Here is a 16,279-nt window from a genome sequence, read left to right as displayed (position 1 = left end):
ATGGTCCTCCCGGAAGCGGGCACCCCACGCGGCCTTTGTGGGGTCAGCATCTGCAGCTGTTTCACCCCTTGCAGTCCCCACAGGGCCAGGAGAGGGGATGCCCAGATCTCTCGGGTCAGCAGCTCTCTGGTCCTTGGGAAGCCCACCCCTCCAGCAGCTGCTCACGGGGACTGGAAGAGGGAGAAGGGCTGGGCGAGCCCAGAGACCCTGGAGGCTAGGGGCAGGCCCGTCATGTCCAGCTGTGGCTCCCCGGGCTGACTGTGGATGAACGTGGGTGATGGCCGTCCTGCCCCCCGGGTCCCAGGAGGGGACGTGGGCACCCTGGCAGCACCTGGTCCTTTGCGAGGGCTCAACCAGGGCAGCTCTCCAAACTCAGGCCCCGACGCCAGGTCCCACCCGAAAGAGCCCGCAGGCCCAGGGGTGGGGGCCCAAAGTGCCCACCACATGGCCCTGCATCCTGCAGAGGGCTACCAGGTGGTGGGGAGTCTCAGCCAGGGTAGTGTCTGGCGGCTGGGAGGCATGAGGTCTGTTATGGGCTGAATTGTGACCCCCGCCCCCAAATTTATATGTCGAAGGCCTAATCCCCAGTGTGACTGTGCCTGGAGACAGGGTCTTTGCAGAGATAATGAGGTTAAAATGAGGTCACTAGAGTGGGCCTGATCCCATAGGAGTGGCATCCTTATGAGATTAGGACACAGACACCCACAGAGAGTGATGACCATGTGAGGACACAGGGAGGAGACGGCTGTCCACATGCCCAGGGGAGAGGCCCCAGGAGGAACCAGCCCTGTTGCACCTGGATCACAGATTTCAGCCTCCAGAATTGTGAGATGATAAATTTCTATTGTTTAAGCCACCCTGTCGGTGGTATTTGTTACAGCACCTGAGCTGACTGAGACAGGGGCCAGTGCATCTGGGACACACAAGGCTGTGACAACCAAGGGACAGGGCGCCCTAGCACCTTCATCCTCATACCTACAGCAGAGAAGGAACCAGGAAGGTGTCCTGACTGCAGAGCCTCAGGGGGTCACCTGCCCTCTCCAGGCTTCAGGAGAGTTGGGGGCCAGAGGGCTCTGGCATGAGTGGGGCTGTGTGTCCTACGGAGGCGGTTCTGGGCCAGGACTTGGTTACGGCTGGGAATGCAAGATGCAGGGACAGGACCCAGTGTGATGCTGGGACCAGTTTTGTTTTGTTTTGTTTTGTTTTGTTTTGTTTTGTTTTCTATCTCAGGGGAGTGGGACCAGTTCTTGGGGGCAGTTTTGAGACATTAAAATTTTTGGTGCTAAAAATAGCTCCTGAATAGGGGACCCTGGAAAGCTCCACCATTTACAGGAAAAAGCCATCTCACCAGCATCCGGTTGCTGGTTTCTACTACCACCTTCCAACCAAAGGGACCAGGACTCTAGATCCCAGAACCAGGCAGAAAATCGACGCCCTTTGCACACTGGCTCCCCTCCCCTGGGGGCTCCTGCTTCCTTGAATCATCTCCCAAGTAAACTGCCTGTCCTGCACCAGCCTCACCGTCAGGGCACACCCACACAGCTGCACGCGGGCACGTGGTTTAAAGCGCTGCAGTCGCTGTCTTGCAATTCCTGACTTTTGAAAAACGGGCCTGTGTTTTCACTCCGCCCTACAAATTCTGCAGCTGCCCTGCCTGCTGCTGAATCCTTGCCCCAGGCTCCACCTTCGGGGAAACCCCCAGCGGGACGGACCGCTGCCCTTCCGAGAGGAGGCACTGCGACCCCAGGGGAGGGTACCAGGCGCCCTGTGTGCTGGCGGGTCCTCGGGGTTGGTGGCCTCGTTCCAAACACAGCGGGGCCTCCGCCCTCAAAGAGCAGCGGTAAAGGAGGAACAGCAAACAGACGACTTTTAATAGAGTGCGACCCGCTGCGCAGGTGTGGGCGGCGGGGCTGGCGGCCGGGCGCCGGCCGGCGTGTCGGGACAGCGCGGGCGGCGGCGTACCGGGCCCTGGCACCCTCAGCGCGCCCTCCGGGGAGCGGACGAGGAGCGCGGCGCCCGGGTTGCAACACGCGTTTATTGCAGGGAAGCGCGGGTCGGCGGGTTCACCAGGCAAAGAGCGGGCAGCCGTCCTCCTTGGAGAGCTCGCACAGGCAGTTGAGCAGAAGCAGCGAGTCGCCCAGGAACTTGGGGGGCACGACGTCGATGACCAACTTGCGCAGGGCGGCCGGGCTGCTGTGCAAAGGGTTGGCGCGCAGGTCGGAACGCTGCTTCAGGATGCCGTAGGTGTTGATGAGGAACTCGCTGAACACGGGGTGCACGGCGCGGTTGTAGCCCAGCCTCTCCAGGCGCGCCGTCAGCGTCAGGTAGCGGTGCGTCACCCCCAGCCGCTTCTTCTCGTCCAGGGACTTGATGGACGTCTGTGGGCACAGGCGCGGGTGGGCGGGCAGAGCCCGGAACCCGCAGGCGGGGCCGTGGAGTGGGGCGGGAGGTGAGGCCCAGGCCCAGGGCCGGGGGCAGGGCAGGGGCTAGATTCCCCCAGCGCAGCTGTGTAGGTGGTGACACTGAGGCCCACAGCCAGGCCCCCACCAGGGGAGCCGTCCCCCAGTTTCCCTGCAGCACACAGTGTCAGGGAAAGCAGGGAGCGGCACCCCAGCCTTGCAGAAGGTGTCTTGCCAGCCAGGGCTGAGCGTCAAAGTACTCCCCGGCCTGGAGCCACTCCTGAGACTGTCCCAAGCCAGGAAGCACAGTGGGGAGCAAAGGGACTCATGGGACCAGCTCATCGTGTCCCCTGGCACATTTGCCTCAGACACCACTCAGGCTCGCCCAGGGCTCCAGCTGTGTGGGCACCACGTGTGATGGGGCGGCAAGGGGACCCTGGGTCAGGGGGAGGGTCCTAGGGCAGCAAGGGGACCCCAGGACAGGGGGAGGGTCCTAGGGTAGGAAGGGGACCCCAGAGCAGGGGGTGTTCTAGGGCAGGGAGGGCCCCCAGGCAGGGAGGCGCACCTGCTTGATCTTCTCAGGGATGTTGGACACAGTGAAGCCATAGAGCCAGGTCACCCCTGGGAAGACATAGGCCAGGATGCGCCAGTCCAGCTGGAAGGCGATCTCCCCAACGATGCGCCCGTCCTTCTCGGTGCTGGCAAAGCTCTGGATCTGTGCGGGGGAGAGGGGGGCGGGCGGGGGCGGGCAGTGAGACAGGCCAGCCAGGACTCGGAGGGTCAGGGGCCACCCACCTTCCTCCTGCCTGTGCTCCAGGGTCCATTTCAGGGAGAGGACCGACCCAAACGCAGACACTGTGGGTTTGCGGTGAAGCCTCGGGAGCCCGGCAGAACCTTCCGCAAGGCCCTGGTTGTGACCTGAGGGGGCACCCTCCTCCCCACTGGCACCTGCCCTCCACTGTGAGGCAAACACAAATTTAAAAGGAAACTTTGAATTTTCTGTTGCCAAAGGGGAAAGAGAGCTTTCCTCTCCCCGTTCTTGGCATGTTCCCTGAGCGCCCTGATCCCAGGTCCTTTCTCCATCCCACCCCCGCTGCCCAGCAAAGATGGGCGTAAACACTTTAAAAGCCTATTTCACAGCCCAGCATTATTTTTCTTGTCCCCGAGTCTGCTCAGCACCCAGTCAAGGTTGACCCCTCAGAGGCCCCAGCCCTGTGACCAGGTGAACTCGGGATGCGCTAGGCGTGTCCCCCACCTGAGGGTGGGGTCTGGTTAACTGAAGGACATGTAAGTAACACATGTGGATCCAGTCTGCGTAGCTACGTGAAATGGTGAGGCTCTGTCTCGGCAGCCTGTGTGCATCGCATGCTGGTCTAGTGCTTAGTCGGTAATAAGACTTTCCTTCGTTGTGAATCGGATTGCTGCGTTGGCAGGAGATTCTAATTTTAATTATTTCCCACCGTCACCCCGGCACATCAACCACCCTCCCCTCCAAAACCTGCTTCCAAATCTCCCCTCCCCACAGCAGTCTCCGATGTCAGCAAGTCTTCCACCTGACAACCGTGATACGATCAATACCCTTCAAAACCACTGTGCTCTTTGAAGATCACACTGCCCACTGTTATCACCAGGTGCACCTGACCTTGAGCGACGGCTGAGTGAGAAAGGGCCTGCCTCACGATGCCCGGGGCACCCTCACTGACCAGGACACGCCCAGCTGGGGGGGCGCGGGCTCTCGGCACAGGATCCTGTGCCTTCCACGCCCTGCCCTTTCTTCCCCACGGGAGACATTTAATAACGTGCCCGTTTCTAAAGCTTTTCCCAAAGCCTTGCAACCGTCAAACCCGCCCATGATCCAAACCCCTTCCAAGGGTGTTGGATGGTGTAGCCCTGCCAGGTCCGCCCACCAGGCGGGCAGTGCACAAACGGGATGGGTGCTCCGCGTGGAGAGCTGGCCCCCTGGTCCTGTTACCCACAGACACCTGTGCCCACCGAAGGCTCAGGACCCCCAGCACACAGAGAGGTCGGCCTGACTCCCCACCCATGCTGGCAGGGCTCAGTGGCCCAGAGAGTTGCTGAACTGCTCCTGCGGGCTGTGTGGGCATGAGCGCTGGGCTCCAGGACCAACCCTGCCCGTGACCTCGGGCAGCCGTTCTGCTTCCCTCGGCCCCATGCTGTGACTGTCCACACAGCCCCCCATCCCAGAACCCCGCCCGGTCACTCTCCATAGGAACGTGATTGCCAGTCAGCACGGGCTTATCAAGGCCAGGTATCGGCAGCCTCCTCCTCTGTGGACACCAGGAGAGGCTGGGGGGGACATCCGTCCTTCTGCGCCCTCAGCCGGGCCTGTGCAGGTGCTGAGCGGGGAGGACGAGGCCAAACTCAGAACAGTCCGGGTCTCAGGGGATGTGGGCCGGGCAGATGGGTGGGCCAGCAGAGGGGCCGAGGGGGTGTGGGTGCCCGGGGCAGAGGGCCTCCCCTGAGCCACAAGACCAAGAGCCCTGTGAGGGCCCTGGGGACACAAGGTCACAGGGTTGGGGGCCGCAGAGAGCCAGGTGTCCGAGGGCCCAGGAGAAACGCTCCCTGTGGAGACAAGGAGCCACAGAGGGTGTCGAGAAAGTAATCTGGGGGCTGCGGCTGGAGCGGCAGGATAGGCTCTGGACTCGGGGTTAAACCGGGGGTGACGGGGAGGTTCCTGGTAACAGGGGCTCGGACCCCCTCAGAGGGGCCCTCAAGGCCCCGAGCAACCAACCCAGCTGAGGCCGGGCTGCTTCCGTTCCCTCCTCCAGGAGCATCTCTGGTCCTTCCGTGGTTTGACTTATCCTCACGCTGAGCCTGCGAGGGGCCTCAGACTCCACTTACACACAAAGGAACGGAGGTTGAGGGGCTCGCTGCTTCCCAATGACTTTTAACTCTTTTTATTGAGATGTAATTCACATTATAAAATTCACTCTTTTCAAATATGCAATCCAGTGGCTTTTAGTATATTCACCAAGTCGTATAACCATCACCACAGTCTACAAAACCCTGTACCCAACTAGCACTCACTCACAGTTCACCCTGCAGCCACACATCCACTTTCTGACCCTATGGATTTATCTACTCTGGACATTTCATATCAGTGGAATCACATAATATGTGGTCTTTCGTGACTGGCTTCATTCACCCAGCATGTTTTCTTGGCACATCCATGTTGTAACGTGTGTCAGGACTTCAGTCCTATTTATGGCTGAATAACATTCCATTGTATGGATACAGCACATTCTGTTTATCCATTCCTCCAATGATAGGCATCTGGGCGGTTTCCACTTGTTGGCTAATATGAATAATGCTGCTATGAATGCTCGTATAAACATTTTTGTGTGGACAAACGTTTTCAAGTCTTTTGGTGATATACCTAGGAATGAAATAGCTGGGACACGAGGTAACTCTATGTCTAACTTTTTGAGGAACTGCCAAACTGTTTTCCACAGTGGCAACGTGCGTAGGTTCCAATTCACGAACCTGCATCCCCTGCATCGGCAGGCGGACTCCCAACCACTGCACCACCAGGGAAGCCCTGTCCGTCTTTTTTATTATAACCATCCTGGTGGATGTGAAGTGGTGTCTCACTGCAGTTTTCATTTGCATTTCGCTGATGGCTGAGGATATTGAACATCTTGTCACGTGCTTATTGGCCATTTGTCTGCCTTCTTTGGGGAAATGTCTATTTAAATTCTTTGCCCATTTTTAATCGGATTGTTTGTCTTTTACTGAGGAGTTGTAAGTGTTCTTATATATTCTGGATACTGTTCCCTTATCGGATACATGATTTACCCGTATTTTCTCCCATTCCGTGGGTTGACTTTTCACTTTCTTGAAATGTTCCTTTGAAACACTGAAGTGTTTACCTTTGATAAAGTCTGATATATATGTTTTTTCTTTTGTTGCTCATGCCTTTGGTGTCACAGCTATGACTCTATTGCCAAATCCAAGGTCATAAGAGTTACGTCTATGTTTCTTCTTTTAAGAGTTTTATGGTTTTAGGTCTTTTAAGTCTTTGATCTATTTTTAGTTAATTTTCGTACTTTGTGTCAAGTCCAACTTCATTATTTTGCACCTGAACATCCACTTTCCCAGCACCGCTTGTTGAAAAGACACTTCTCTTCCCACTGAATTGTCTTGGAACCCTTGTCAAAGATCAAACCTGTAAATGCATGGGTTTATCTCTGGACTTATTCTATTTCATTGACTTATATGCCTGTTCTTATGCCAGTACCATGCTGTTGATTACTGTAACTTTATAGTAAATTTTGAAATTCGGAAATGTGTGTCCTCCGATTTTATTCTCCTTTTTCAAGATTGCTTTGCCTATTCTGAGTCCCATGCATTTCCATACAAATTTTAGGATCAGCATGTCAATTTCTGCAAAGGAGCCAGGTGGGATTTTGATAAGGATTTGCATTGAGATTTGTGGATCAATTTGGGGAGTTTTGCCATCTTGATAATATTAAGTCTTTTAAGCCATGACTGCAAGATTTTTTCCATTTATTTAGGTCTTAATTTCTTTCAACCATGTTTTATAGTTTCCAGTGTTCTCCTTCCTTAATCACTTAGCAGTGCTGTAGAAGGTACCCAGGAACTAAAGCTGAGAACCAGATACACTGCACAGGAACATGTTAGGGAAAATGGGGCCCACAGGGGAGCAGGGTGCAAACTCCCCCTTCCGTATTAATACATTTATCTCATCAGGAATCAGTCTTTCTCCCTGCTTCCCTCTCTCCCTAAAGTATAAATTAGGTGGAAAAAACGAGCTACACCTGAGAGGATCTAGAAATCATGTCTAGCCAACTTGGGCCTTCCAAGATCCAGCCAAAAACCTATTCCTCAAAGAAAAAAAGTCAGTAAGATTGATAAACCTCAATCCAGACTTCTTACAGAAAAAAAGAAGACAAAAATTACCACTATCAGAAATGAGAGATGGCATCACCACAGATTTTACAGACATTAAAAGGATAAAAATGTAATATTAACAACAACTTTATGCCAATAAATTTAACAACTTGGATGAAATGAACCAATTCCTTAAAAGATACAAAAGCTCACTTTTGTATCTTTTTTTGTGAGTGAACTACCAAATCTCACTCAAGAAGAAATTTTTAAAAATTTGAATAGCCTTATATCAACTAAGGAAATTGAATTTGTCGGGGTGGGGAGAGAATGTTCCCACAGAGAAAATGCAGCGCTCAGATGGAGTCAGTGGTGAATTTTACGAGACACCTAAGGAATACATAATGCCAATTCTACACAGACTCATCTAGATAATTAAAGAGAATGGAACACTTTCTTCCTCATTCACTGAGGCTGACATTAACCCAATATCAGAGTCAAAAAAATGACATTATAAGAGAACTACAGACCAATATCCCTCACAGACTGCAAAAATTCTTAACCAAAATTTAGTAAATTGAATCAAACAATACAAAAAAGTATAACACATCGTGACCAAGTGAGGTTTATCTCAGTAATGCAAGGTTGGTTTATAATTCAAAAATCAATCAATGTTATTTACCATATTAACAAACTACAAGTGAAAACCAAATGCTCATCTCAATAGGTGCAGAAAAAGCATTCAACAAATTCCAAAATACATCCAGGATAACTCTAAGCAAACAAGGAATTAAAGGGAACTTCCTCAAGCTGGTGGAGGGCATCTACAAACCTTAGCTAACATCATACTTAATGGTGACAGACTGAATGCTTTCCCCCTAAATCCAAAAAAGACAAGAATGCCCACTGTCACCATTTCTGTTCAACACTGTTCCAGCCAACGCAATAAGACGAGAAAAAGAAATTAAAGGCATACGGATTAGAAATGAAAAAATAACTTTGTCTTTATTCACAAATGACATGATATCTATCCTAAGGAATCTTAAAAAAAAAAAAAAACTACTAGAACAAATACGTGAGTTCAGTTAAGTTGCAAGGTACAAGGTTCTATTTGTCAGGATTCTCTAGAGAAACAGAAACAGAACCATGTGTGGTGTGTGTGTGTGTGTGTGTGTGTGTGTGTGTGTGTGTGTGTGTGATTATGAAAACTGACAAATCCCAAGATCTGTGAGGGTGAGTCATCAAGCTGGAGGCTCAGAAGAGCTGATGATATAGTCTCAGTCTGAGCTCAAGGTCTGAGAAACAAGAGAATCAATGGTGTGGTTCCAGTTCAAAGGACTGGAGGCATGAGAGCTGAGATTTCAGTTGCAATCCAAAGGCAGTCAGGCAGGAGGAATTCCCTCTTACTTAGGAGAGAGTCAGCCTTTTTGCCCTATTCAGGCCTTCAACTGATTGGATGAGGCCCACCCACAGTAAGGAAGTCAATCTACTTTACTCAGTCTATTGATTTAAATATTAAACTCATCCAGAAACATCCTCACAGAAATACCCAGAATAATGTTTGACCAAATATCTGGGCACCTAATGGCCCAGTCAAGTTGACAAATAAAATTAACCATCATGGGGTCAATATACAAAACCAATTGTGTTACTATATACTAGAAACAATCAGAAATTCATATTGATAAAAACAATACTATTTATTTTTCAGCATCAAAAACATGAAATACTAAGGGATAAATTCAACAAAAATGTACAAGATCTGTACACAGAAAACTATAAAATATTGCTGAGCAATATTTTTTTTAACTTATTTATTTATCTATTTATTGGAGGAGTTGGGTTTTCGTTGTGGTGTGTGGGCTTCTCGTTGCAGTGGCTTCGCTTGTTGCGGAGCGCGGACTCTAGGTGCGCGGGCTTCAGTAGTTGTGGCACATGGGCTCAGTAGTTGTGGCTCACGGGCTCTAAAGTACAGGCTCAGTAGTTGTGGCACATGGGCTTAGGTGCTTTGCGGTATGTGGGATCTTCCCAGACCAGGGCTCGAACCCGAGTCCCCTGCATTGGCAGGCGGATTCTTAACCACTGCTCCACCAGGGAAGTCCCGAGGGCATGTTGCCTCCCCGTCGGGGAATCGAACCCCGGTCTCCCGCGTGACAGGCGGGGACACTCACCACTATACTAATGAGGACAGCGGCTTGAGCGATATTTTTTAAGAACTAAATAAGTGGAGAGATATATAGGCATACCTTGGATATATTGCTGATTCAGTTCCAGACCACCACAATAAAGCAAAATATCACACTAAAGCAAGTCACATGATTTTTTTTTGGTTTTTTCAGTGCACATAAAATTAGTTTTACACTATACTGTAGTCTATAGTGTGCAATAACATTATGTCCAAAAAAAAAAAACCAATGTACATACCTTAATTTTAAAATATTTTGTTGCTAAAAAGTGCTAACCAGGGTTTCCCTGGTGGCGCAGTGGTTGAGAGTCTGCCTGCCGATGCAGGGGACACGGGTTCATGCCCCGGTCCGGGAAGATCCCACATGCCGCGGAGCGGCTGGGCCCGTGAGCCATGGCCGCTGAGCCTGCGCGTTCGGAGCCTGTGCTTCCGCAACGGGAGAGGCCACAACAGTGAGAGGCCCGTGTACTGAAAAAAAAAAAAAATATGCTAACCATCATTTGAGCCTTCAGTGAGTCACAGCCTTTTTGCTGGGGAGGGCCCCTGCCTCAGTGCTGATGGCTGCTGACTGACCAGGGTGGTGGTTGCTGAAGGCTGGGGCTGGTGTGGCAATTTCTTTAAAAAGGTAACAGTGAAGTTTGACACATTGACTGCGCCTCATTTCAAGAATAATTCCTCCGTAGCATGCAATGTTGTTTCATAGCATTTCACCCACAATAGAACTTCTTTCAAAATTAAAGTTAATCCTCTCAAACCCTGCTGCTACTTTATTGACTAAGTTTATGTAATGTTCTAAATCCTTTGTTGTCATTTCAACAATCTTTACAGCATCTTCACCAGGAGTAGATTCCATTTCAAGAAACCACTTTCTTAGCTCATCCATAAAAAGCAGCTCCTCATCTATGAAGGCTTTATCCTGAGATTGCAGCAAGTCAGTCACATCTCAGGCTCCACTTCTGATTCTAGTTCTCCTGCAGTTTCCACCACATCTGCAGTTATTTCCCCCACTAAGGTCTTTTTTTTTTTTTTTTAAATAATCGAATATTAGGGTTTTGTTTTGTTTTGTTTTTGGCTGCATCGGGTCTTCGTTGCTGCGCCCAGGCTTTCTCTAGTTGCGGTGGGCAGGGGCTACTCTTTGTTGCGGTGCGAGGGCTTCTCATTGAGGTGGCTTCTTTTATTGCGGAGCACGGGCTCTAGGCGTGCGGGCTTCAGTAGTTGTGGTGTGCGGGCTCAGTAGTTGCGGCGCACGGGCTTAGTTGCTCCACAGGATGTGGGATCTTCCAGAACCAGGGCTCGAAACCGTATCCCCTGCATTGGCAGGTGGATCCTTAACCACTGCGCCACCAGGGAAGCCCCACACTGAGGTCTTGAACCCCTCAAAGTCATCCATGAGGGTTGGTACCAACTTCTTCCAAACTCCTGTTAATGTTGATATGTTGACCTCTTCCCGTGAATCATGAATGTTCTTAATGGTGTCTAGAATGATGAATCATTTCCAGAAGGCTTCAGTTGACTTTGCCCCGATCCCTCAGAGGAATCACTGTCTGTGGTGGCTGTAACCTTACGAAATGTATTTCTTCAATAATAAGACCTGAAAGTCAAAATGACTCCTTGATCCATGGGCTGCAGGATGGATGTTGTGTTAGCAGGCATGAAAACAACCTTTATCTCATTGTGCATCTCCATCAGAGCTCCAGGGTGACCAGGTGCATTGTCGATGGGCAGTAATATATTGAAAGGAATCTTTTTTTCTAAGCAGTAGGTCTCAGTAGGGGACTTGAAATATTCAGTAAACCATTTTGCAAACAGATGTGCTGTTATCCAGGCTTTGTTGTCCATTTATAGAGCACAGGCAGGGTGCTCTTAGGATTTTCAGATGATAAATGCATAATTCTTAAGGGCCTTAGGATTTTCAGAGGATAAACGAGCACTGGCTTCAACTTCAAGCCACCAGCTGCATTAGCCCCTAACAAGAGAGTCAGCCTGTCCTTTGAAGCTTTGAAGCCAGGCAGTGACTTCTCCTAACTGTAAAGTCCTAGATAGAAGCTTCTTCCAACAGAAGACTGTTTCGTCTACATTGAAAATCGGTTGTGTAGTGAAGCCACCTTCACGAATGATCTTACCTGGACCTTCTGGACAACGGCTGCAGCCTCCACATCAGCACTTGCTGCTCCACCTGGCACTTTCATGTCACGGAGGCGGCTTCTCTCCTTAAACCTCATGAACCGCCCTCTGCTGGCTTCAAACTTCTCTTCTGCACCTTCCTCACCTCTCTCGGCCTTCACAGAATTGGGGAGAGTTAGGGCCTTGCTCCGGATTAGGCTTTGACCGAAGGGAATGTTGTGGCTGGTTTGATCCTCTATCCAGACCACTGAAACTTTCTCCATATCAGCAATAAGGCTGTTTCACTTTCTTATCATTCGGGTGATCACTGTAGCACTTTAATTTCCTCCAGAACTTTCCTTTGCCTTCACAGCTTGGCTAACTGTTTGGCACAAGAGACCCAGCTTTGGCCCTTCTCGGCTTTTGACCTGGATTCCTCACTCAGCTTCATCATTTCTAGCTTGTGGTTTAAAGTGAGAGACATGTGACTCTTCCTTTCACTTGAACACTTAGAGGCATGCAGGGTTATTAAGTGGCCAGTTTCAATATTGTTTTGTCTTAGGGAATAGGGAGGCCTGAGGAGAGGGAGAGACAGGGGAGGGCTGGTAGCTGGAGCAGTCAGAACACCCACAACATTTACGCATTAAGTTTACCGTCTTGTATGCGCCTTGGTGTCCCAAAACAGTTATAATAGTAACATCAAAGAAGAGCACTGATCGGGAGATCAGCTCGGTGCTTTGTGACCACCTAGAGGGGTGGGATAGGGAGGGTGGGAGGGAGGGAGACGCAAGAGGGAAGAGAGATGGGAACATATGTATATGTATAAGTGATTCACTTTGTTATAAAGCAGAAACTAGCACACCATTGTAAAGCAATTATACTCCAATAAAGATGTAAAAAAAAAAAAAGACCACTGATCAAAGATCACCACAACAAAGATAATAATGATGGAAAAGTATGAAATATTGCAAGAATTACCAAAACGTGACACACAGACATTAAGTGAGCAAATGCTCTTGGAGAAATGGTGCCAATAGACTTGTTCCACATTGGGCTGCCACAAACCTTCAATTTGTAAAAAATGCCATATCTGTGAAGCACACATAAAGCAAAACGAAATTGAGCTATTTGTAATGAGGTGGATAGATCTAGAGTCTGTCATACGGAGTGAAGTAAGTCAGAAAGAGAAGGACAAATACCGTATGCTAACACATATATATGGAATTTAAGAAAAAAAATGTTATGAAGAACCTAGGGGTAAGACAGGAATAAAGACAGAGACCTACTGGAGAACAGACTTGAGGATATGGGGAGGGGGAAGGGTGAGGTGTGTTAGGGCGAGAGAGAGACATGGACATATATATACTAACAAACGTAAGGTAGATAGCCAGTGGGAAGCAGCCGCATGGCACAGGGAAACCGGCTCGGTTCTTTGTGGCTGTCTGGAGGGGTGGGATAGGGAGGGTGGGAGGGAGGGAGACAAAGAGGGAAGAGATATGGGAACATATGTATATGTATAACTGACTCACTCTGTTATAAAGCAGAAACTAACACACCATTGTAAAGCAATTATACCTCAATAAAGATGTTAAAAAAAAAAAAAAAAAAAAAAAAGATACGCCAGTACAGTGTCCACACATCTGAAGATTCGATATTGTTACAATGCCATTTCTCTGAAAAGTGACCTGGAGGTCCAGGACAATTCCAATCAAAATGCCAGCAAGGTTTTTTTGTAGAAATGGGCAGGTTGATTCTAAACTTCATACGGAAGAACCTAGAATAGCCAGAACAACTTTGACAAAAAGAACAAAGTTGAAGAACTTACACTACCTGACTTACAGTCTTACTATAAAGCTACAGTCATTGAGACAGTGTGTATTGGAATCGATACTGACGCAGATAAACGCAGCAGCACAGAGCCCGGACCGCGCTCCCCAGCAGCGTCTCCCACCCCGCACCACCCCTGGCCCACTGTACCGTTAAGGGAGAAGCTCTTCCTGGCCCTGTCCCCGGAGGGCAGGCTGCTCTCCAAGAAGCACCCCACCTCCCTGGGCTCCAGCAGGCTCTTGTCCGTCAGCCGCTCCTGCAAGGGACTCAGGAGTGGGGACAGCTTCCGGTCAGAGCCGCGGGGCGCAGACAGCTCTGGGGAGCTGCGGGAATTCTTGAAGGGCCCCTGGGAGGAGGTCGCACAGCCCGGGAGGCATCGTCCTCGCTGGAGAGGGGTGCGTGTGAGCACAGCAGATGCTCCAGGAGGGACGCCTGCAGCTGCGAAGGCGCATCAGGGCCACGGTTGAACCTTCCCAAGTCTGGAGCTGGGGCGGGGAGGAGAGACCGTTTCCGGAACACGCACACACCCTGCCCCGGTTCCGACACCTGCTCCCGTTTACGCTTTGGAGGGGGTGACAGACACGTGGGTGAAACAGCTATGGGCGCCGGCGTCCAAGGACACCAGCAGCCTTAGGTTCGTGGGCACAGTGAGCGTGGGTGCCTCTGACGCCTCCTCCAACCTGTGCATCCACACACTATGACAGTGACTTTCATGTGCTTCTTAAATTTTACATAAATTGTATCATCTGAAACATGTTTTATCCTGAAACTTCTCTTTTTTTGAGACTTATCCACATTGACTGAGTCATTTGGTAGCTCACTGGTTCATTTAACCATTTCCCGGCACACGTGCACACACACTTGCACACAGACAGACACAGATTTTTTTAACCATCATCCCGCCGAGGCATGTGGGGCTGTTTCCAAATTTCCTTGTAAAAGCAAAGCCATGATCAGTGCCCCTCGATGTGCATCCCCTGCCAAACACACAGCCCACAAACTGTCAACGGGACACGCCTCAGGAACTTAACAAGGCTGAGGCATCAAGTGTCCCCAGAGCTGGATTATTCCTCTGGCTCAGCCCCAGAGGAGCCTGGAGCCCTGTGCTCGGGACGCAAATATTCCGAGGGGAGGTGGGCTGTTCCAGCAGTGGGCAGGGGCTGGAAAAACTCACCTCATGGACTTGAGGAAGAGCCACATCTATGACCCAGTTTTAAAGGGATTGTTGTGTGGCCAGGTGGGTTTGCACTTTTCATTTAGTTTCTATTTAGTGAATTGAAATTCCCTTCTGTTATTCCCAAGCCTTAATAAACTTCTGTTAAACGTTAAAAAAAAAATTTATTTAATCCTCAATGAAGTCCAAATTTTCAGGTCACATTACAATAAAACTGTAAATGAAAAATGAGAGTCAACAGAAAACTCCATCTCCTCAGAATTAAAAGCATTCTCTTACGTAATGATCAGATCAAGGAGGAAATAAAAATAGGAAGAAAATGATTATTGAAAAATACTGAAAATCAGAACACTATATATACTACGACATCAGTACATTTAAAACTGTATTTAGGCGGACTCTGGGAGGGCTCATGCCAAGGAGCACTTTCCAGAACTCCTGCTGCCAGTGTCCTTGTCCTCACAGTGAGACACAGCCACCCACACCTCTGCAGGAGACCCTCCAACACTAGCAGGATTTCAGAGAGGAGTTAACATGTAACGGGAAGAACTCTGCTCTCAGTTTGAAGACCGGGTTTTCGATCAGCAGTGGTCCCTTGGTATCATTAGATTGACTATTGATTCATTTTCGTCTATATCAGTCAAGATCTATCATCGGAGTTTCTGATGCTGCTGACTCTACATCTCAACCTGGATGTTTTAAGAGCATTACAAACTGAGCAAGTCTGAAAATGAACTGGTGGATAAAAGTGATCATCTAAATTCTCCTCAGGAGAGAGCAGACTGCAGAAGCAAGAAGAACTACAATCCTGCAGCCTGTGTAACAAAAACCACATTCACAGAAAGATAGACAAGGTGAAAAGGCAGAGGGCTATGTACCAGATGAAGGAACAAGACAAAACCCCAGAAAAACAATTAAATGAAGTGGAGACAGGAAACCTTCCAGAAAAAGAATTCAGAATAATGATAGTGAAGATGATCCAGGACCTCGGAAAAAGAATGCAGGCAAAGGTCGAGAAGATGCAAGAAATGTTTAACAAAGACCTAGAATAATTAAAAAACAAACACCTAGAAAAATTAAAGAACAAACAAACAGAGATGGGTAATACAATAACTGAAATGAAAAATACACTAGAAGGATGAATAGCAGCAAAACCGAGGCAGAACGGATAAGTGAACTGGAAGACAGAGTGGTGGAATTCACTGCTGCGGAACAGAATAAAGAAAAAAGAATGAAAAGAAATGAAGACAGCCTAAGAGATCTCTGGGACAACATTAAAATGCACCAACATTCACATTATAGGGGTCCCAGAAGGAGAAGAGAGAGAGAAAGGACCTGAGAAAATATTTGAAGAGACTATAGTTGAAAACTTACCTAACATGGGAAAGGAAATAGCCCCCCAAGTCCAGGAAGCACAGAGAGTCCCATACAGGATAAACCCAAGGAGAAACATGCCAAGACACATAGTAATCAAATTGGCAAAAATTAAAGACAAAGAAAAATTATTGAAAGCAACAAGGGAAAAACGACAAATAACATACAAGGGAACTCCCATAAGGTTAACAGCTGATTTCTCAGAAGAAACTCTACAAGCCAGAAGGGAGTGGCATGATATATTTAAAGTGATGAAATGGAAGAACCTACAACCAAGATTACCGTACCCAGCAAGGATCTCATTCAGATTCGATGGAGAAATCAAAAGCTTTACAGACAAGCAAAAGC

General features: G+C 49.0%; 1 non-coding gene across 1 annotated transcript; it reads right to left on the bottom strand.

The window, feature by feature from the left end:
* Window positions 1–9,384: 9,384 nt before the first annotated feature.
* On the bottom strand, window positions 9,385–9,456 carry TRNAD-GUC (transfer RNA aspartic acid (anticodon GUC)). The gene has a single exon. It is a non-coding gene; the product is annotated as a tRNA-Asp (tRNA).
* Window positions 9,457–16,279: the final 6,823 nt, after the last annotated feature.

Source organism: Lipotes vexillifer, unplaced genomic scaffold, assembly GCF_000442215.2.
Source record: "Lipotes vexillifer unplaced genomic scaffold, Lipotes_vexillifer_v1.1 scaffold545, whole genome shotgun sequence".
In the NCBI taxonomy this organism is placed as follows: Eukaryota; Metazoa; Chordata; class Mammalia; order Artiodactyla; family Lipotidae; genus Lipotes; species Lipotes vexillifer.
Note: the sequence above shows the minus strand (reverse complement) of the source record. Positions and strands in the feature narration are given on the sequence as shown.